This window comes from Chiloscyllium punctatum, chromosome 50, assembly GCF_047496795.1.
Source record: "Chiloscyllium punctatum isolate Juve2018m chromosome 50, sChiPun1.3, whole genome shotgun sequence".
NCBI classification, from domain to species: domain Eukaryota; kingdom Metazoa; phylum Chordata; class Chondrichthyes; order Orectolobiformes; family Hemiscylliidae; genus Chiloscyllium; species Chiloscyllium punctatum.
The window spans coordinates 52,229,520-52,240,700 of record NC_092788.1 but is presented as its reverse complement, the minus strand read 5'-3'; the positions used below and the strand labels follow the sequence as shown (position 1 = coordinate 52,240,700).

The 11,181-nt window shown below is 43.2% G+C and overlaps 1 non-coding gene across 1 annotated transcript; it reads right to left on the bottom strand.

The window, feature by feature from the left end:
- Positions 1 to 337: 337 nt before the first annotated feature.
- Positions 338 to 419, bottom strand: trnas-aga (transfer RNA serine (anticodon AGA)). Its single transcript has one exon. It is a non-coding gene; the product is annotated as a tRNA-Ser (tRNA).
- Between the last annotated feature and the right edge of the window lie 10,762 nt (positions 420 to 11,181).

Sequence of the window (11,181 nt, the reverse complement as noted above, 5' to 3'; positions counted from 1 at the left end):
TCCTGCGGTTGTTTGTAATGATGGGAGAGGGAGCGGTGGGGAATGAGCACTCTGACGAGCAGGAGGAAGTGTTGCCAATGACCAGAGTCAGAGAACAGAGGACAAGGGATGAAAGGAATCTAATGAAAAGCAGCACTTCTGCTCAGGGCGTTCAATAACAACTGCCGAAACCCGATGTGTCGGGCAGTGTATCTGGAAAGAGAAACAGAGATAATGTTTTAAATGTGGAGCATTTCTGATGAAGAACTCGAGTCTCACAAGTCTAATCAAATTACAGGCTGGTTTGCAAAACAGGCTTTCTGAACTTTGAATTGTTCCAGGAGGAAAGCATTCATAACGTAGTCAGCAGGATTCGAACCTACGTGGGGAAACCCCAATGGATTTCTAATCCATCGCCTTAACCACTCGGCCATGACTACAGACACAATCGCCCCCTGAGCATTGACCAAATCAGCCGTGATCTCATTGAAAGCTGCCGCTGACTTGAGTTAAATGTTTCCATCTCCTTTCATACCTTTGCTGTCATTTGTAAGCTGCGAAACACCAATGTAAAAGAAGAAAAGCACAAAGTTAGGACAAGATATTTGCAGCAAAATTGATTCAAAATTATTTATTGAAAGGAAAATCACACTTGGCAATTTGCTCGATCTCTTTGCGAACATGACCAGCAGAGGTAATCAAGGGAGGTATTGATCTGAGTATTCTTGGACATGAAACAAACAAAGGTTAGTGACATATTCATTTTTTTTTTAGCGATCGAAATGGTCTTTCCTGATGGTTACAATGAAAGAGATGGTTCCCAATAAAAGACAGAAATTAAGTCGCTTGTAGATGTACTTCAATGTGATACGATTCACTTTCAGCCCCTAATTACCCCAGAGATGGAGGGGGTGAGTTACTTTTCTTCACTCTTCAACTCCACAGCATGGAGGTACAGACATGAAACCGCCAGAGATGGAGTTCTTGAATTGGGAACCAGCGACACTGAAGGAACTAGGCAAAAGTGAGGACTGCAGATGCTGGAAACCTGATTTGAGATCAGAAAATTCCTTCATTACTGTACTGTTAAGGGAGAAAGGTGATTGGCTCTCTCGATCAGATGGGGGCACCGGCGCATTGATGGCCTAATTTAATCACGGATATATTTGGAAATGTTCACTTTTAATGGTTCGTTGTTGTGTTTTGTTTTATTATACTTGAGCACTTTCTGGGACTTGGCAATACACTAAATCTCCAGTAGGTTTGGAAAATGCATTGCTGTTATTTGTGCGAACAGTTCATGTCAGAGACGACTCACAGTGCCTCACAGACAGCACTTAAGCTTCGGTGTGTCTGATCATGGTACTGCCTTTTCAGTTTTGATTCTGTTCCACGTTAAGAGCTTTCAGATTTTGGATTCGCTGGAGAGCAAAGTGGGTAATGCGATACGTGAAGTATTTTTCTTCAGCCAATATCTTTGATGGCGAACTTGGGAAAGTGTCAAGAAGAATGGTCATTGGCAGCAAATATCCGGAAAACCTTCATCTCTGGATCGGTTGGGCTCATCCACCCTCCAAACAAAATAGCCAAACTCGCTGGCTGAGTAACAAAAATCATGCGTTTTTTTTTTGCAAATGGTGTATTCAAACTGTTGCCGGTGGCTGGAGCATCTCAGACTTGTCGAGCATGGAAACAAATCCCGTGATCCAACTTGCCCTTGCTGAATAGATAACCGAAATTAATCCATACATTTCTGCCAATATTTGTGCCTTATCTCTCCGAGGTCTTCCTGTCTATACACCCATTCAGATGCCTTTGAAATGTTGTGAGTGCACCAGACTCTGCCACTAAATGTGGCAAGTCATTCTACACACACAAAATTTCTGTGTGAAAAAACATGTGTCCCTCACATCCCTTTTAAAATTTTCCTCTCTCACGTTAAACGTTTGCTATGTAGATTTGAACTAGCGTATCTTGTGAAGAAGTGCTCCCTGACTATTTACTCTGTCTGTCTTCCTCATGATTTTATAAGCTTCTGTGAGGCCAAACATAAGCACTGAAACTACTGGGAAGCTGACGAAGCCTATTCAGTTTCGTTCTCATGTCCAAGCAGCACAAACCTTGCAAATCCTTGTAAAGGTTTTCTAAACTTTCACTTGCAAGAAGTATGTCCAGCTGCAGCACTTGTTTGACCGCGTGTCTACTCTGGAGCTGCGGGTGGACTCACTGTGAAGTGTCAGCAATTCTGGAGAGTTATGTTGCCTCCCAGGTGCTCAGGCCAGGGATGTCGCCCATCAGCTGAAGAGCATTCGAAAAGGGGATCATGAACAGTCAGTTGTCTTGGTGCATACAGGCACCAACGAAAAAAAAACGAGATGAGGACCTGCAGGGAGAATTTAAGGAGCTAGGAGAGAAATTAAAGAGGAGGACCTCAAAGGTAGTAATGTCGGAATTACTGCCTGTGCCATGTGACTGCCAGCGGAGAAATGAATAAAAAAAACGGCCCGGTGAACACGTGAGTTGAGGAATGGTGCTGCAGGGCGGGTTTCAGATTTGTTGGATTTTGTGACCAGTTCTGGGGATGTGGAACTATAAGAAAATTGATCTACATCTGAACCAGATGGGAACGTATTTCCTTTCGGGAGTTTTTGATACTGCTGTTGGGGAGGTTTTATACTAATGTGGCAGGGGGCTGGGAACCACAAGATTAAACAAGTCGGCAGTGAGGTGGAAACTGGAAACGCTAAGAATCTGGAAGATAGCATTAATAATGGGAAGAGTAGGCAGAGAGCAGATGAATGCAAAAGAACTGGTGGCCTGAAATGCATCTACTTTAATGCATGGAGTATAGACAGATGAATTTAGGGCTGAGGTTGGTGCCTGGAATATGAGGTTATTGCGATCACAGAGATTTAGTTGATGGAAGGGCATGGTTGGCAACCAAATGTTCTAGGATATAGACACTTCAGACGGGACAGGAGGGAAGTAAAAGGGGAAGGAGTTGCATTGCTGGTCAGGGATGATATCATGGCTGTGCGAAAGGAGGACACCATATAGGGCTTGGGTCGTGAGACACTATGGATGGAGCAGTGAAATAAGAAGGGTGAGGTTAGATTTTTGGGGCTGTATCACAGAGAGCGTGAGGTGAAAGAAAAAAATAGTTAAACAGACCATGGAAAGACGTAGAGGCAATAATTTAGTGTTGATTGGAGATTTCTGTTTTCCCAACATTGACAAGGATACTCTTAGCGTCAGTGGTCTGGATGGGATACCATTTGTAAGAAGCCTCCAGGTGAGTTTTCTGGAGCGGTATATCAATAGTCCGATGAGGGAATAGGCCATATTGGAACTGATATTGGGGAATAAGCCAGGGCTGGTGATAGCAGTTGCCGTGGGTGATTTCTTTGGGAAGTGTCCAATATTCTGTAAGTTTTAGAATACTCATTGACAAAGATGAGAGTGGTCCTAAGGAAAGAGGACGAAACTGGGCCAAAGCTAATTATATCAAAATTATGCAGGAGGTCGGTAATGTAGATTGGACACAGCTATTTGTAGGAAAGTCCACAGTTCATATGTTTCAAAGATAGTTTGATTATAGTGCAGGATAGGCATGTACCGTTGAAGGCAAAGGATTTGAGAACTGTTGATGACAGGACAATTGTACGACTCGCCAAGAGGAAAAGGGAAGCATACATAACGCCTCGGCAGCTAACGACATAATGGTCCCTGTAGGAACATGAGAAGTGTAGGACAAGTCTTAAACGAGGAATCAAGGGGCTTAAAAGGGGTCATGAAACAACTTCACGCTAGCACAATTAAGGAGAATCCTAAAGCCTATTATTCATATATAAGAAGCAAGCGGGTAACCAGAGAAAGGATTGGTCCACTAAAGGAAAATTAAGGAAGGCTGTATGTCAAATCTGAGAGAATGGGTATGATTCTGAATGATTATTTTGCATCAGTGTTCACTGAGGAGAGGAACATGATGAATGTTGAGTCTAGAGGAAGACATTTGATTAATCTGGATCATGTTGACATAAGTAGGGAAGCTGTATTGGGCAGGCTAGGAGTAATTAATGTGGACAAATCCCCAGGAACGGATGGGATCTATTCCTGGTTCCTGAGTGATGTGAGAGAGGAAATAGCTGGGGCCCTGACAGATATCTTCGTGGCATCCTTCAGCACAGGTGATGTTCTGGCCAACTGGAACGTTGCTCATATTGTCCCCTATAAAAGAAGGATAGTAGGGATATTCCGGATAACTACAGAACAATGGGCCTAACATCAGTGTTGGGAAAGTTGCTGGAGAAGGTACTGAGTGATAGGATCTATTCATATTTAGAAAATAATGTGCATATCAGTGAGAGGCATTGAGTCTTTCGGGGAAGTGCCTAAGTTGATAGATGAAGGAAAGGCTGTTGATGTCATATACATGCACTACAGTAAGGAGTTAGATAAGGTTCCCCATGGTAACCAAATACAGAACGTAAAGTAACATGGTGTGCAGGGTGTTCGAGACAGGTGGATAAAGAATTAGTTGAGCAATAGGAGACAGAGAGTGGCAGTTGAATGGAGTTTCTGGAAATGGAGAAAGATGACCAGTAGTGCTCCACAGGGGTCAGTGTAGTGGTCACTGCTGTTTGAGATATACTTAAATGATTTGGAAGAGAGCACTGTTGCAATAATCAGAGAGTTTGCAGATGACACGAAGATTTCTGGACTAGCAGAAATTATAAGTGACTATTAAAGAATACAGGAGGATATGGATATACTGGAAAGTTGGGTATAAAAGTGGCAGCTGGGGTTCAAAACAGACAAATGTGAGGTGACGCATTTTGGTCAGTCTAATTCTAGATGGGGTTATACAATGAACGGAACAGCTTTGAGGGAAAAAACGTTGATGGATAGAGAGATCTGTGAGTGCAGGTCCATTATACACTGAAGTTTGCTGCACAGGTGGATAGAGTGGTCAAGCAGGCATAGAATATGTTTGGCTTCATTGGATGGGGTATTGAATAAAATGGCTAACAAGTCATGTTAAAACTGAACAATACATTGGTCTGACCACACTTAGAATACTGTGTAAATTTGTGGTCGCCACATTACCAAAAGGATGTGGACGCTTTGGAGAGGGCGTGTAAAAGGTTTCAGCGGATGTTGCCTCATATGGATGGTGCAATCTCGGAAGAGAGGTTGAGTAGGTTAGGTTTGTTTTCATTAGAAAAAAGGAAAGTTTGAGGGAGACCTTTTTGAGGTTTACATAATCATGAAGGGTACAGAGAGGGTAGATAGAGAAAAGTTTTATTTCCGAGGTTGAAGGATTAAATACCGACAGGTCACGCTTTCAAGGTGAGATGTGAAAAGTTTAAGAGGGAGACACACGGCAACTACTTGACACAGCGGGTGGTGGGTGTCTGGAACGCGTTCCCAGCAGAGACGGGAGAGGTAATCACGGTAGATACATTTAAGAGGCGTCTGGACAGATCCATGTGTAGGTGGGGAGCAGAGGGATACAGATGCTTAGGAATTGGGTGACAGGTTTAAACAGTAGATTTGGATCGGCTCAGGCTTGAATGGATGAAGGGCCTGTTCCTTGTGTGTACATGTTTTTTGGTCTTTCTTCTTAAATTACGCCAATTTCATTACAAAATTTGCGAGGTCTAAGTGTCTGAAGTGAATCCATGCTGAAACATTAGTCATAACAAATCGGAGCGTTGGCTTTTGTGTGATAGCGTGGTCGAGCGGTCGAATGTGCTGGATTTTAAGCTTCAGTTTCTATCGAGTGGTGGCTTCAAATACCAGCATTGTCAGTCAGCAACGATGTGAGAGAACTGCGCATGTGTGGATGCCTATTAATTTGAGTGTTTGCAGCTCCTCTGTGTGCTTACCCTCTCGCTGATAAAATCAGCGACCGTCTCTGAAAAAACGCAAGTTCCTGCTGTCGGACAGATCCTCACATCCCGTCGATAACTTTGCTTTTGGATATCTGCGTTGCCAGTTTCTGTCTCTCAAATGGTCAGTGCATTTGGCTGAAATGTTGGTGGTTCGAGCCCACCCAGGGAATAAGCCTCAAATATTTCGACACAAGCATTTACCCCGACCATGGGGTTACACGCAGCAGAATACGACATCACTTTCTCCAAGCTCCCGAGGCCAACAGAAAGCAGCCACTGCAGCATCAATCAGCGGCTTTCTGCCAAGCCATGGGAAACAACTCGTGGAAACTGGTCCCTTAGTAACAGCTCTTTCCGTGTGAAAGGAGCAAAACTTTCACTTTAAATTGGAAAGGGCTTCAGGACATTGGAATATTGCTCCAGTTCTTCGAACGTGTTCTAAATAAAACTCCTGACTTGAAAATAAGAAGTGGTAAAGGTTTTAGGTAGAAAGAACAAATAAAGTGTTGATTCAGACGACTCTGTCTCGTCAGCAGATGGGAAATGCCCAAAACTGTAAAGGGAAATGATTGGGTTTCCTTAGGTAATTTCCCGACTGATTTACTGTCTGCCAGAGAGATTGGAAATCACATCAGCGACAGAAAGGTGTGGGTAAAAATATGAAGATATTAAGGTTGAAACTTAAATCCGGGGACAAGTGGGGAATAGATTGTAATGCTTTGAAGGAATAACTGAAGTGAAAGGTGTGAATGATATTTTTGTGATGAGGAGGAATGAACTGGATCCTAACAAATTGCTGATGAAATATGCTCACAATGTCATAGCAAACTAATCCACAGTGCACCGTGCTTGGTGAGCTCAGTCGGTGCAGTGTGAGATGCTTAATCTGAGGGTGGTGGGTGCAAGCCTCACAATGGGCGCTTTCACTGCTTAATACAATTCCGGCTCTTTGTTCCACGTGCAGTATTGTTGCTGCTTTCATTGACACATCTGTCCACCTGCTTTTGATCACACGTCGGTTTCTGAGTGAACACTGTTTCCATTTTACTGGTGGCGCCAGAGACAACTTTATCAATGCAGCCGAAAATACAATGAATGATGTCCGTTTGAAAATGTGAGGTTCCAAACCAACCATGCAACACCCAAAGTGTTCAAAGGTACGGAAAGCGAATGGCCACTTGCGAGGGGTCTGACAGAGACGGATCAATGTCACATGGGTCCTGAACCAATTTTCAGTGATTCAGATTGTTCTGATGGAATCCGAAGGGTACTCTCCCTCATCGTTTTGCAATTGTTCTTCTTGTGTTTAACGTAATGAACAGTATGTTGTCAGGAACGAGAATGGAGGTGCTGCAGGATCGTGAGGTTTCAGTGTGGGACATAGACACAGTAAGTCAAATATACCCAGAGCACTGGAGAGCTGTTTGGTCCAGGATCACTGCCATCTTCTGTTTCAGAATCAACAAATGAAATTACTGGAAAATCTCAGCAGGTCTGGTAGCATCTTGGAAATATAAATCGATTTAAGACTTCGGGACTAGTGGCACTTCTTTTCCATGTCCATCTCCACCTGCTTTTGCACACTCTTCCTTTTTATTGAATGTCTCCTGACTTCCAACTTTATATTCAGCTTCTCTTTTATTACTTCCTCTCCAACAATTTTCCCAGTCTCCAGTTTTGAATCAGAACTGTTCAATATTTCACATTGCCCAGGACTTCGAACTAACAAATAACTGTTTCTATTTCCTTAGATAGCAGATGGCCAGAGACTGGAAGGCAGCATTGTTCCGAAAACTCATCCATGATTCAACCCGAGTACATAGGGAGTAAGACGGTTACACGCAGCCGAATACGACACCATGTTCTCCAATCCCCCGATGCCAACTCAAAGCGGCCACTGCAGCTTCAATCAAAGCTTCCTGCCAAACCTTGGGACCAGCTCGTAGAAACTCCTTTCTCATTAACTGCTCTTCCCGTGGGAAAGGAACAAAGCTTCCATTTTAAATTGGAAACGGCTTCAGGAGATTGGAAGGTTGTTCCTGTTCTTGGAATGTGTTATCAACAAAACTCCTGTCTTGAACATAAAAAGTGGTAAACGTTTTAGGCATGAAGAACAAAGAAAATGTTGATTGTGAGGACTCTGTCTCGTCAGCAGATGGGAAATTCCCAACACTGTAAACGGAAATGATTGGGTTTCCTACGGTAACTTTCTGACTGATTTACTGTTCGCCAGAGTGACTGGAAATCACTTCGTATGAAAATATTCGGGTTGAATCTTAAATGCCAGGACAAGTGCTAAATAGATTGTAATATTTTGAAGAAATAACAAAAGTGAAAGGTGTAAATTTTATTCTTTGTGATTGGGAGGAATGAGCTGGAACTTTGCAAATTGCTGTGCCAGGTGAATTGTGCTCAGAATGAAATAGCAAATTAATTCGTCGTGTGCCAAGCCTGCATATCTCAGTTCGATTAAATGTGAGGTTTTTAATCAGAGAGTCGTGCGTCCAAGCCCCATAATAGTCGTTTTCACTGTTTAATAGAGATCCAGCTCTTCGTTCGACATGCAGAATTGCAAACGAACGCTGATGGAGCGTTTTTGTTGCTTTCATTGACACATATGTCCTCCTGCTTTGATCACATTCCGGTTTCTGAGTGAAAACTGTCTGCACTTCACTGGAAGCGCCAGAGTCAACTTTGTCAGTGTAGCTGAAAATACTATGAATGATGTCCATTTCTAAACGTGAGATTCCACTACATCCGTGCACCAACCAAAGTGTTCAAAGACACAGAACGCGAATGGCCATTTGTTAGTGGTCTGACAGAGACGCTTAATGTCTCATGGGTCCTGAACAACAATTAACTGATTCAGAATGTGCTGATGGAACGGAACGGAGTTCTCCCTGAACGTTTTGTAATTGTTCTTGTGTGTGCTCCTGTAAGTTTATGTATTGAACAGTTTATTGCCAGTAACGAGGGTGGGGGTGGGGAAGGATTCTGAGGTTTCAGTGTGGGACAAACGTGATCTGATCGAACGGGTAAGTCAAATATTCCTAGAACATTGGAGAGCTGATTGGTCCAGGATCACTCCCATCTTCTGTTTCAGAATCAACAAATGAAATTGCTGGAAGTTCTCAGCAGGTCCGGTCGCATCTTGAAAATGAAAACCGAATGAGATTTCGGGACTGGTGACACTTCTTTTTCCATCTCCATGTCCCTCTGCCTTTCTACAAACTTCCTTTTCATTGAACTTGCCCTGACTTCAAACTTTATATTCAGCTTCACATTTAATGCTTCCTCTCCAAACATTTTCCCAGTCTCTAAAATTTCCTTAGATACCAGATGGCCAGAGATTGGAAGACAAAGGAGGACGGTTAGCGCTTTCAGAATATCCAGCCTGCTCCGCCATTCGATTTGGCTAATATCGTTCTTAACCCCATTCTCCAGTCCTCTCCCTGAACACTTACTCCCCAGTCTTAGGATCCAGTCTTTTTCCCAGAGTGGGTCCTAATCCGTCCCAAAACCCTCCACATCTGTTGGCAGCTGTTACACCGTGTCTACGTGTCATCAATCTCAGTTTCAGTGTTTTTAGGCAAACACGAACTGTTCTGAGCAGCTCGATCGGGTCTCTGGCCCCACTGTGATCCTGTGGTGGAGCAGTAATCATCTTCATCTCCTACGGAAAGGATCGGCGCTTCAAAAAAAAACGGACAGAAAGAAAGATAGGCTTGTGTGTCAAAGTGACCTGGTCAGTAAACCTTACTCTGTATATCCCCGCACATTTTAGCAGTTGTGGTGAAAGGGAATATCAGTCCAATTAATTTCCATCTTCGCTTTAATTCGATATGTTTACTTCCTTGTTCTGAATATGCAGGGATGTTTCCAGCACTGATGGTCACCATTTCTAAGAGTGCATGCCACGAGCCCTGATATTTTCTGGAGAGTAGCCGTATCAGTTTGTGTGAAAGTGGCCCAGTACAAAGCTTAGAAGAAACATTGTTGTTCCCTCTTTACGGACGACAGTCTTTCATATCATGATCGATGGGGCTTTATTGCATACTCATCAGCAAGCCTTGTTTTCAATTTACTCGCCCAATACTACTGTAGCGGTGGAAAGAATATAATTCCGAATACCTGCTGCGTGAATTTCATTCTCAAATTTCTATTCGTAGTGGTCCTTCATACGTGGCGATGTGTATATCACTGCTGGCCATCCTGTTTAAGAGTGCAGTCACATATGATCCATGTCTTGGCGCTGCAGGCAAAATTGTCTGCGCCTTTTCAGCCAATATTTCCTGGACATTTCAATATGGTATTCTTTATTTTTTCGATCATGTCCACTTTAAGGACACAGTTACCGGGCACTGATCCTTTCTGTAACAACAGGACCGCATTTGCTTTACATGCGAAGGTGGCCTGGATCAGTAACAAGGAGAACATTCATTTCCTTCTGTCACAGCGAACACTGGATTCATGATGTTAGTCTCTGTCAAATACATCCGAAAATGTGCTCTGAAAGCTTCATTTGAACGCTGTCTGGCGTTTCTCAACGTGTGTCAACCAAAACCAGAAATCCTCAATCATAGTTTGGAGCAGTTCACATATTCGAGTTTCGAAGCAGCAAACACGGATACAGTTCATTCAGAATGAAAGGATTTACAGGCACAGATGAACTATCGTCTCTTGTTCTCATACTGTGTCTGATATTACCGTGTGGCCTGAAGTCTAAGCCATGTTGTAACTGAAAATGAGGAGATCACAGACAGGATTCCAAATGACAGTATGTACTTTGTTTTCTTGTTCTCACAGAGTTCCAGGAAAGTATGACAGCGAGGGAGAGGATTGCAAGTTACGTGCAGCTCTGGTGAAATACCTTCTGTCTGATTCAGTCATCAACAAGAAACGTGAATGTGACTAAAGCGGGACGCCTTTTCACAACTCGAACAAAGCGCAATCACGAACAGTGACCACCTCTTTGACATCTCAGATCGCTTTTGACCTTCCCTGAATATGTATAGGAACTAATTTTTGCACACCTCAAAGTGAGAACTGTTTGATTTACCGACAATAAGTGAGTCACATGTTCTTGATTCCCACATAGGTTTCTAACTCAGCTTGCAGCCAGGTGGCAGTTGTTCATGGCTCTGCTGGATAATGCACTATTATGGAGTAATAACATGAAAGTTGGAACTCTTATTGGCTCTGGGTTTCGAATAGTCTTGCTACGTGTTCTGCCATTCTCGGATTCCAGTGCTAAACCAGCTTTTCAGTTCATCTGAGCAGCAGGAGAGTCGGCGTTTCTGGCAGGAGC